The sequence below is a fragment of the Tamandua tetradactyla genome (assembly GCF_023851605.1).
Source record: "Tamandua tetradactyla isolate mTamTet1 chromosome 1 unlocalized genomic scaffold, mTamTet1.pri SUPER_1_unloc_2, whole genome shotgun sequence".
Taxonomy (NCBI): Eukaryota; Metazoa; Chordata; class Mammalia; order Pilosa; family Myrmecophagidae; genus Tamandua; species Tamandua tetradactyla.
The window spans coordinates 577,230-588,728 of record NW_027518238.1 but is presented as its reverse complement, the minus strand read 5'-3'; the positions used below and the strand labels follow the sequence as shown (position 1 = coordinate 588,728).

The window sequence follows — 11,499 nt, the reverse complement described above, 5'->3', positions numbered from 1 at the left end:
ATCATGTTGTGATTTAGACACTAATCTTTAGCTTTTTAGGTCCTGAAACTTGTTATTGAACCCCAAGGTTGGGCTGTCTAGATAGACTCACTTTCATTGTACTTATTAGAGATTGAGAGATACAAAAGGATTTGATTTTCTTAATTTAATAGATAAGTAGTCATCTTTCTCAAACTACCAGAAAAGCAGAATTAGAAACTTAGAACGTTCTTGAAATCATACTAAAGAGGAATATTTAGTGTTAAGGGAAAGACCGATGAAAACTATTCCCATCTCCCAGAAGTGTTCATTCACTATTAAGAACTCATAGTTCACTCTTGTCTTGAAGTGTACTGTATGAAATACCAAATTCCCATTATAGACTCCATTTAGCACATCATACTTCTAATACAGTCTTCATACTGGGCATAATTCATTAAGTTTTATTTTTAGTTGTTAACTTTTCTTAATTATATTCAGATCTGAAATTCTACCCATATCACCTTATTTCTAATTGAGTCACACAAGTTTACTGGCAATGTCTACTTTTAAAGTGGCTAATCTTGTCTAATGTCTGTTTATTGGCTATGATTTCTAATTTCTGTGCATATCTTAACTGTGGACCCTTCATACAATAAGTTAGTTTTCTATCGTACAGTGAGAAATATGTAAACAGTGTCAGGACTTTAGATGTGGAAAACACAAAGATAACTATGATAAGTCCTAGACCTTAATAAATACAGAGTTTCTGCTGGGAGATAGAAATGTTAATCTTTTTTTTTTTTTTACATTTTTTCTGTGAAATATGACATATATACAAAAAAGGTGGTTAATTTTAAAGTGCATTTTAAGAAGTAGTTATAGAACAAATTTCAATGTATGCTATAGTTTATAGTTCCACAGTTTCAGGTATTTCCTTCTAACTGCTCTTACACAATGGAGACTAAAAAGAAATACCAATTTAATGATTTAGTAGTCATACTCATCTATAAAATCCTATCTTCTCCATTACAGCTCCTTTGATTAATCCTCCTTTGATTCTTCTCCCAGTCTTTAATGATATTTGGGCTGTGACCATTGTAACCTCTTCATTTTGAAAAGGGATGTGGACATTATAGGATAGGGAGTGCAACAGGTTGAGCTCTTGAAGAGACTGTTAACTCTGGGTTTCAGGGCTTATCTAGCCTAGCTTTCTGAAGTAGATGTGTGATCTTTCACTTAACTTTGCTGTGAGACAAATGCTAGTAGAGGTATTTTTGAGTGTTGCCATTTTAACTTTTTGTGTTGTTCTTTAATTTTAATTTATTTAATTCTACAGGGTTTTAAGATTATTAGACACTCTGTAATTCATCACTTTTAGTTTTGACACTTTCATTTTTGTGAAGTGCCAAATGTGACAATTCCCAATAGTAAGTTGGTGAATTTTTGAATTTTAATTTGACATTAGGTTGCGCTTCCTGCAGATGAAGATTATTTACCACTTAAACCTCAAGTTGAAAAAAGCTGCAAAGGTTTGTGATGAATCAGTTTGTACAGTTTTGTGAGTCTGTCTTTTTCTTAAGATTCTTAAATTTAATTGATAAACAGCACTGAGATTATTATACAGAGAACAGATTATTGTACTGAGAACAGTGTGTACAGATACCAAGGAGTTCCAGCCACCTGGAAACAAATATAGTGAGAACAAAATCTATAAACTAGCATGCTGGAAACCAAGCATCACATGATGAGTTTTTGGAAAATTAAGGTAGTGATTCTTAACATTTAAAAGAGAGCCTAGTGAAAGGTAACATCTTTTCGGTAGGGAAAAAATGCATGTTGTACAAGTTTTACATACAATTTTACATGATTCTCAACTCTAAAGGAACCCAAATGATAATGCATACATTAGATGCTTATATTAAGTGGGTTTTGAAGTTCAGATAGACTTGAAGTTAATAAATTATTACAGTTTACATTTTCAAGTAATTTTCTCCAAATGAAAAAGGCATTGTGGTGTGAAAGAGTAAACATGAACTCTTGAAGTCTTATAGACCTATGTTTGAAGTCTGTCTCTGTTTTCACCTAGCTGAGTGAACCTAAGTTAGGGAGTGTACTTTTGAGAACCTCAGTTTCTGTCTATGAAAGGAAATAATAGGTGCTGTTGTGGAGCTTAATAATAATATATTAAAAAATATCTTGCTCAAAGGGTCTACTATCAAGCATGTTCTCAACAAATGGTGATTATTTCATTACTGTTAATATAATGTATATACAAGCAAAACTAACCCTTTATGCTGTATGCTTAAAGATATTTTTACTGTTTCTATTTTGAATAGTGGTTGGCATATTGTTTCCTAAAAAGAATAGTAAAGGAATGCTCCCAAAACCCTTTAAGAGATACCCTCTCTTGATTTTAATGATACTCTGTTATGGCTAGGTATTTTCATGCACTTATTAATATTTTATTTTTTTTAGGAGTACCCATTCATTCTTGACGCTTTTCAAAGAGAAGCCATTCAGTGTGTTGATAATAATCAGTCTGTTTTAGTATCTGCACATACATCAGCTGGGAAAACTGTATGCACTGAGTGAGTAGCTTTCTTTTTAAATGAAATTTTAAAGTAGCTTTGTTTTTTATCTCGTACTTAAAAATTATTTTTCTGTGTGATTTCTACATGTAAAAACAGTTTTACTTCTTACTTTTCATTTTGGATACCTTTAATTTCTTTTTCTTGCCTTATTGCTCTGCCTAGGGCCAGGACCTCCACTACAGCACTGAATAGACGTGATAGAAACGAATATTGTTGCTTTGTTCATCATTTTAGTAGCAAAGCAGTCAATCTCATTATTAAGCATGATGTTCCCAGTAAATTTTTCATCAGTGCTGTTTATCAATTTGAGAAGGTGCATTTCTATTCCTGATTTGCAGAGTTTATATATATGTGGATATATATTTATGTATATAAAATTGTTTAGATAAAGGATTTGTCAAATGCTTTTTTTTTCCATCTCTTGAAATTATCATGTTTTTTTCTTTTTATTCTACCAGTATGGTAAATTACATTGATTCATTTTTCAAATGATAAACCTTCCTTAAACTGTACTTGGTCATAATGTATGAATTCTTTTAATATTTGTTGGATTTGATTTGCTGTAACCTTAAGAATATTCACATCTGTGTTCATGAAGGATGCTGATTTGTAGTTTTATTGTGATATCTTTTTCTGGCTGGGATATCAAGGTAATATCAGCATCTCTTTTTTTTTTCCTGATTAGTCTGAGTAGAGGTTTATCCATTATATTGATAGTCTCACAGATCCAGATTTTGGTTTCACTGATTTTTCTCTGTTGAGTTACTGTTTTTGATTGATCTTCTCTTTGGGTCTCATTGATTTCCACTATGACCTTTATTTCCTTCTACTTAGAGCGTCATTTGCTTTTCTTTTTCTTATTTCTTAAGGAGGAAAGGTGAAGTCATTGATTTGAGGCTTTTCTCCCGTAATATAAGCATTGTGAATTTCCCTCTAACATTGCTTTAACTGCATCCCAGAAATTTTGTTAGGTTACATTTGATTTGATAGGTTTATTAAATGTTTTTATTAAAAAAATAATTTGATATAATTTGATATGTTATGTGTGATCCAGGTTTCTGTATGGTATCATTTTCCTTCTGCTTGAAGGAATTACTTTATCATTTATTATACTGTATATCTGAGTTCTTTCAATGTTTTTGTGTCCAAATATAAAAATAAATATTTTGTTTAAATATTTCATCTTAATTTTTGTAAGATATTTTCACTGGATATAAATACCTTTGACTGGCATTATTTATAAGAAATCCACTGTCATCCTTACCTTTGTTTCCTCTGTATGTAATGTCTTTTTTTTCTGACTGCTTATAAGATTTTTCTTTTTATCACTTGTTTTAAGCAGTTTGATTATGATGTGCCTTGATGTATATTTTCCCTGTTTTCTTGTGCTTATTTGTCAGATTTGATCTGGGTATTCATGGTTTTCATCAGATTTAAAATTTTTTCAGCCATAATGTCTTTAAATATTTTTTCAGTGCTCTCCATGGCTCCGTGGTCACTCTTACCTCCAGCTTCTTCTTCAGCATATGGAATACATTTATAAAGCCTGTATAAAATGTTCTTGTTCTTATGTCTTTCATCTGTGTTATTTCTTGGTCTGTTTTTGTTATTTTTTTTAACTTTTTTTTTATTGTATAGTATAACATATTATACAAAACAAAGAAAGAAAAACAGTAGTTTTCAAAGCACTCTTCAACAAGTAGTTACAGGACAGATCCCAGAGTTTGTCATGGGCTGCCATACCATCGTCTCAGGTTTTTCCTTCTAGGTACTCTAGAATGTAGGAGGCTAGAAGGAATAACTATTTTTTTATCATCACAATCTACTTTCTTTTCCTTTTTTGTGAAAAATGACATCTATACAAAAAAGCAATAAATTTCAAAGTACAGCACAACAATTAGTTGTAGAACAGATTTCAGAGTTTGGCATGGATTACAATTCCACAATTTTAGGTTTTTTACTTCTAGCTTAATGTAGTAAATAGTAAAACATCAGCTTAATGATTCAGCAATCATATTTGTTTGTTAAACCCTACCTTCTCTGTATAACTCTACCATCACCTTTGATCTTTCTATTCCACTCTTTAGGGGTATTTGGGCTATGGCCATTCTAACTTTTTCATGTTGGAAGGGGCTGTCGTTAGTGTGGGGTAGGGAGATGGAATCAGTTGATATTCTGTAGAGGCTGGGCCCTCTAGGTTTCAGGACTTATCTCTTCGTCTGTTTTGATCGATTATTTTCATTGAAGGTCATAGTTTCCTGCTTCTTTGCAAACTGCCTTGATTGGATGTTTGGTTGCTATTAATTTTAGCAGTGACTTTAAGCAATTTGCTTATGATGTGGCTTTACATAGTGTCACTCTACTCCCCCCACCCCCAATGTTTTTTGTGCTTGAGTTCTTAAATCTCGTGGTTTTTATTATTTTCATCAAATTTCGGAAATTTTCAGTTTGTGTTCCCTGACCCCTCTGTTCCTTTGGGAACTCCAGTTATACATGTATTAGGCCATTTGAAGTTGTTCTGCAGCCCACTGTTGCTCTATTTATTTATTGTTATTTTTTTTCTGGTGTTTCATTTTGGATAGTTTCTCTTGCTTTGGGTCCAAGTTTACTCATCTTTTTTTTTACATTCAGTTTCTAATCTGCTTTTACTCTTGTCCTGGGTATTTTTCATCTCAACCATTGTATTGGTCATCTCTAAAAAGTTTGGTTTGGGTCTTTAAATGTTTTCTGTGTTTCTGCCTAACGTGCTGCTCAATTTGTCCTCAGTTTTCTTTGAACATATGAAATACAGTTATAGTAACTTTTAATCTGTATCATTTCTTGGTCTGTTTCTATTTTTTTCCTTTTTCATTATAGGTTATTTTCTTCCTTTGCATGCTTGGTAATTTTTTACTGGATGCCTGCCATTGTAAATTTTAACTTTTTGGGCACTGGAATTTTTTTTTAACATTTTTTATTGTGAAATATAACATATGCCAAAAAAAAGCAGTTTTCAAAGTACATTTTAATAAGTAGTTACAGAACAGATTTGAAAGTTTGGTATGGATTACGATTCCACATTGTCAGGTTTTCCCTTCTAGTCGTTCCAGAATACTGGAAGCTAAAAGAAATATTACAGTGATTCAGCAGTCATACTCTTTTTAAATCCTATCTTCTCTGTTTTAATTCCTTCTTCTTCTTTGAGCCTACTCCTAATCTATAGGGGTCTTTGGGTTATACCCATTCTAACTTTTTCATTTTGTTTAAAAGGGATATCAACATTATAAAATAGGGAGATGGAATTAATTCATACTCTCGTAGAGGCTGTCCCTCTGGGTTTCAGGACTTATTTGGCCTAAGTCCTTTACCTTTGGCCCAAGTCCTAACCTCCACCTTTGTGAAGGTTATAGGTTTCAGGAAAATGAATTTAGTACATGAAACTTTCATAGAGTCTCAGTTAGAACTGTAGATATTCTCTAGGCTTGAGGGGAATGATGTTAGTTGGTCTGTGGCAAACCATGACAATTAGCAGTATCTAGCTGAAGCTTGCTTAGGAGTAGCCTCTAGAATAGCCTCTTGATTCCATTTGAACTCTGTTAACCACTTATTACCTTATTTTGTTGCACTTCTTTCCCCCTTTCAGTCCAGAAGACATTGTCAATCCCATGGTGCCAGGGCCAGGCTCAATCCTGGGATCCTCTGTTGTCAAAGACCTGAGTCTTTGGGTGCTGGATTTTTTTGCATTCCTATAAACATTTTTGAGATTTTTTCTAGTTGAGTGATGTGGAAAATTTTAATTTTTTCAAGTCTTGGTTTCGTGATTTTTTTTTAAGGTCGAACCACAGCAGCATTTGGTTTAGTCTAGGACTAATTTTATTCATTACTTTGTCAATACCCTTTTTGTCATTCTATCCAGAGTTGTCTTTATTATGAGGTTTCCACTGTGACTGGTGGGAACCCAAATTAGTCCCAACCCTGTGTCATATTTGGTCATTTTTATCTCTCCTTCTTTTGGGTGACTTTTCCCTAATCCCAGATAGTTTCCTAATACTTATTTCCTAATCAGTACTTACTTGAAGACTCAGGGGAATGTTTGGCAGATATTCAGAACTTTGTGCACTTCTCCCCTTCCTGGTGTTTTTCCCTACATGCTAACTGCCTTGGCCTTCTTGGACTCACTGTTGTTTGGTCAGTTTATGGAAACCCAGTAATCTGGGATTACCTTGATGTTTTCCCTCTCAGGGATTACTGTCCTTGAGTTCAAAGTTATTGTTTCATATGTTTTGTTTTTTTATAGTTGTTTTAGGTGGGTGGGTAATGGCTGTTATTCCATCTTGACTATAAGTGTAGGTTTTTTGTATTATTTTTAATTACTTTATATATTACTATAGTAGTGCATATATCTAAATTATAAATAAATTCACATATATTGAGTGTATTACAAAGATTTTGATAGGTATCCTTTCTCTCAAAATGTAAAAAAAGACAGTGATTATAGAGTATTACTATGTAAAGTATGGTCCTTGGACCAGATACTTTGGAATTACCTGGGAACTTGATAAGCATACTCCTAGGCCCCACCCCAGACCTACTGAATTAGAATCTGTATTTTAACAGGATCTTCAGGTGGTTAATCTGTTTGTGAGGAACTGGAACATTTTAAAATTGGAGAGTGCGCTTTTGAACTTGGATGTTATTTTGCAGTCTTTCATAGGTTGATTTTGAATGATTTACAACATCTTTTTTTTTTTTTTTTTTTTTTTTTTTTAAAGAGAGAGGGAGGAAGGGAAGGAAAGACAGAGAGAAGGAAGGAAGGATGGAAGAAAGGGAAACATCTTTAAACATTTTCTTGTTTTATTATATTTTGTTTGTTTGTTTGTTTTTTACATGGGCTGGGGCCGGGAATCGAACCGAGGTCCTCCGGCATGGCAGGCAAGCACTCTTGCCCGCTGAGCCACCGCGGCCCGCCCGATTTACAACATCTTTTATTTCTCCCATACTTTTTTTTGGATAGCTATTTTATGTACTCATAAAAGTGGGCATCTAAAGAGTAAAGAAGGTCATAGAATAAAGAAATAGGTAAAAATGGTACCCTGCCCATTATTGCTCATAGATTTTATGTATTTCATGAGTCTCAGAATAATTTTTCTTTTAGAATAGTTTGGACTTACTTGGTTACTTTATGGCTATCAGTTCCTTCTATACCTTGGCTTAGCTGTGTAAGTCCCAGTTTTTCTCTTCACAGGGAAAGTTAGAGGAGTGACGTTTGGATTTCATGGTATCCTGATGGTCTCAGCCAATTGTAGAATAACCTTGATTGGATCATTTCACAAACTCAAATGTGTTATGGTCCTCTGCCATCCTTGTCTGGGCAGTGAAGTAGGAGTAATTGCTCACTGGGCCTCCTCTTTTCAGAAAGTGCTGAAGTTGGAAGCTAGTTTCTTCCTAAAGCAAAGTGTGCTGGTTTGAAAGGATGTATGTACTCTAGAAAAGCCATGTTTAATCCTAATCCCGTTTTGTAAAGGCAGCCATTTCTTCTCATCCCTATTCAGTATTGTATATTTGAAACTGTTATTAGATAATCCTCCTAGAGATGTGATTTAGTCAAGAGTGGTTGTTAAACTGGATTAGCTGGAGTTGTATCTCCTCCCATTTGGGTGGGTCTTGATTAGTTTCTGAAGTCCTGTAAAAGAGGAAACATTTTGGATAATGAGAGTGATTCAGAGAGAGCAAAGAAGAACCACATAGCCAAGAGAAGCAGAGAGTCCATCAGCCAGCACTTTGGAGATGAAGGAAAACACCTCCCAGGGAGTTTCATGAAAGGAAGCCAGGAGAGAAAGCTAGCAAATGATTCCATGTGCCTTCTCACTTGAGAGAGACCCTGAACTTCATTGGCCTTCTTGAACCAAGGTATCTTTCCATGGATGCCTTAGATTAAACATTTCTATAGACTTGCTTTAATTGGGACATTTTCTCGGCCTTAGAACTGTAAACTAGCAATGTATTAAATTCCCCCTTTTAAAAGCCATTCTGTTTCTGGTATATTGCATTCTGGCAGCTAGCAATGTAGAACACAAAGATATAGAAGAGACCTGATGACTCTTAGTTCAGTCTTTTTATTTCAGAGAAACAAACTTAATAGCAATTAATTTTGGTGCATTACATATTTAAAGCCAACATATATAATCCTTTGAACTCTTGCTGTTATTGTAACCTTGTTTTTTTTCATTTTTCCTATGAAAGGAGAAAAATTTCAGTAGAGGAGGTTTTCACATGTACTGAAATCTTCTCAAACAATGGGTTGAAGAAATCATAAAGAGAAATTTAAGATATTCACCAAGGACATAGATTTCTTTTGAAATCTGAGGAAGATACATATTTGGATATGCATATAAAGTTTTCTAATTTCAGAAAGAGTTCATGAGTCTTAGGTAAAGATTTTTCCTAGGAATTCATGGTCTTCAAGTAAGTTCTCACTTTAGTTGATAACAGTAGGGTGTAACATTTTATGTATAAACCAGTTCGTAGACTCCTTTATCCATTAATTGAGTAGTTTTCCTAGCACTGCTTATTTTTTTATTCTGTGTTTGTATCTCTTTTCAAAAACAGCTCTGTTATAATATGTATACCATGAAAGCCACCCACTGTTTTGTGTATAGCTCCAGTGAATTTTAGTAAATTCGTATAGCTATACAACCATCACTGATTTTAGAAACATCTATCAATATAGTTAGTTCTCTGTGCATGTTAGCATTCAGACTTACTCTAACCCTAATTTCCTTGCAAATACTGATTTTTCTGCCTGTAATTTTGCCTTTTCTAGAAATTTCTTATGAATGAGATCATATAATATAGAGACTTTTGTGGGTTTTTTTTCACTTGGCATAATGTTTCGAAGGTTTATTCACACTTGCATATATCTGTAGTTATTTCTTTTCATTGCTGAAAAGAAATGATCAGTTCTTGAATAATTTCATATTTTGGTTATTATAAGTAGCACTAATATAAACATTATTGTACAAGCCTTTGTGTGGATATATGTTTTCATTTCTGTTAGATGGCTATTAAGGAATGAAATTGGTAGATTTTATGGTCAGTATATATTTAACACCTTAGTAAACTGCCAACTTTGCAAATTTCCCAAAGTTGCTATACCATTTTAGATTTCTACCAGCAGTTTATGAGGCTGCCAATTTCTCTGTAACTTCATTAACACTTGGTATATTGTCAGTCTTTTTTATTATATCATTTTATGAGTATGTAGTGATGTCACATAATAGTTTTAATTTGCATTTCTCTAATGACCAGCATGTTAAGGATCATTTTATGTGCTTATCAGCCATTTGTATATCCTCGGTACAGTGTCAATTACAGTCTTTTTGCTAAAAGAGTTAAAATTGAGGTTTCTGTCTTTATTGCATTTTAAGAGTTCTTTTTATGGATACAAGTTCTTTATAGGTTCATGTTTTACAGATTTTTCCCCATTCTGTACTTGTCTTTTCATTTTCTTATGTTATCTTTTGTAGAATAAAGTTCAGTCTCAGTTTTTCTTTTATGGATCAATTTTAGTATCACGTGTAAGAAATACTTGCCTATCCTATGATCACAAATATTTTCTTCCGTTTTCTTCTTGATGTGTTAAAGCATAAGCTCTTACATTTAGATTTATGATTCTCTTTGAGTTAACTTTTCTGTGTTAATTGGGGTAAGGGTCTAAATTCATCTTTTCAGATGAATTTAGCTTTCAGATCGTTGCATTAGAAAAAGCTATCCTTTTCCATTTGAATTACCTTTTAATTGAATTGATTTTTGAATTTTCTTTGAATTGACTATAAATTGGTATGTTTCTTTTTGGACTTTGTATTCTTTTATTTTAAAGATTAACAGATTTATTGAGGTAAGGAAGCAGGGAGAAGGTAGGTGGGAGAGCGAAAGGGAGAAAGCAGGTGGAAGCCTGAAAATGACTCCCGCTTGGGGAACCATTGAATAGACAGAGAAATGGCTCTACTTTGTGTTCTTTTGGTCTTTGTGTTTGTCTTTACACCAATGTAGTTGGATTTATTATTTATTTATTGTTTATATTTGTTATTTTTGTGTTTATTCTTTTTAAAAGGGTCAGTTTTTTTCCCCCGTGGTGCATGGTCTTGGGATCAAACACGGGTCTCCCATATGGCAAGTGAGAATTCTGTCAGTTAATTATTAAAATCGAGTAATGAGAATCCTCTGTGTTCTTCTTTTTTGCAATTGTTTGGGCTTTTTAAGTCCTTTGGATTCCCAAATAATTTTTTAAATTAAAAAAAGAAATAAACAGTACACTCAGAACCACCAAAAATGGATATCTTAGTTTAGCTATAGGCATATTTAAATAAAGTATCCATACAATCATTGTAAAACCTGTGTCTGTGCAGTAAGTTTCATAAACCAATTTAAAATTAAGGCAACAAGGAAAAAACGTACAAATTCAGGTAGCAGAGTTCTTAAGTTCTAAATATTAAACACTAACTTAAATACCACTTGATAAGCTGTCAAAACTGTGAATGTTCTGAAAATATCAAGTAGAAAATTATTACAAATATCTACATTGTTATAGTAATGACCTGTGTTACTAAACGTTTTCCTGATTTCAGGAAAATATGAAGATATAAATATTTTTACATTTAATAAATGAAAATCTTAACCACCTACTCTTAATTAGCTTATCCATAGACATATTTGAATAAATGTTCAAATAATAATTATATAGCATGCCAAATAAAACTTTTAAATTAGTTTACCTTCTACCAAAAAAGCCTACTGAAATTTTGATAGAGATTGTGTTGGACCTATAGGTCATTTTTAACACTATGGAGTCTCCTTGATATATTTCTCCATTTATTTAGCTCTTAAAGTTCTCCTAGCAATATCTTGTAGGTTTAAGTGTGTAGATCTTACATGCATTTTCTTAAACTTATTCCTAAGTATTTTATTG

General features: G+C 33.0%; 1 protein-coding gene across 1 annotated transcript in view; it reads left to right on the top strand.

Annotated features, from left to right (window-relative positions):
- Positions 1 to 484: 484 nt before the first annotated feature.
- The window catches only part of LOC143672706 (voltage-dependent N-type calcium channel subunit alpha-1B-like), a 53,121-nt gene continuing 42,106 nt past the window's right edge, over positions 485 to 11,499 (top strand). The window contains exons 1-2 of the mRNA XM_077147259.1: positions 485 to 1,490; positions 2,437 to 2,549. The gene's annotated coding sequence lies outside the window, so the exon portion shown is untranslated. The remainder of the gene's footprint in view (positions 1,491 to 2,436; positions 2,550 to 11,499) is intronic.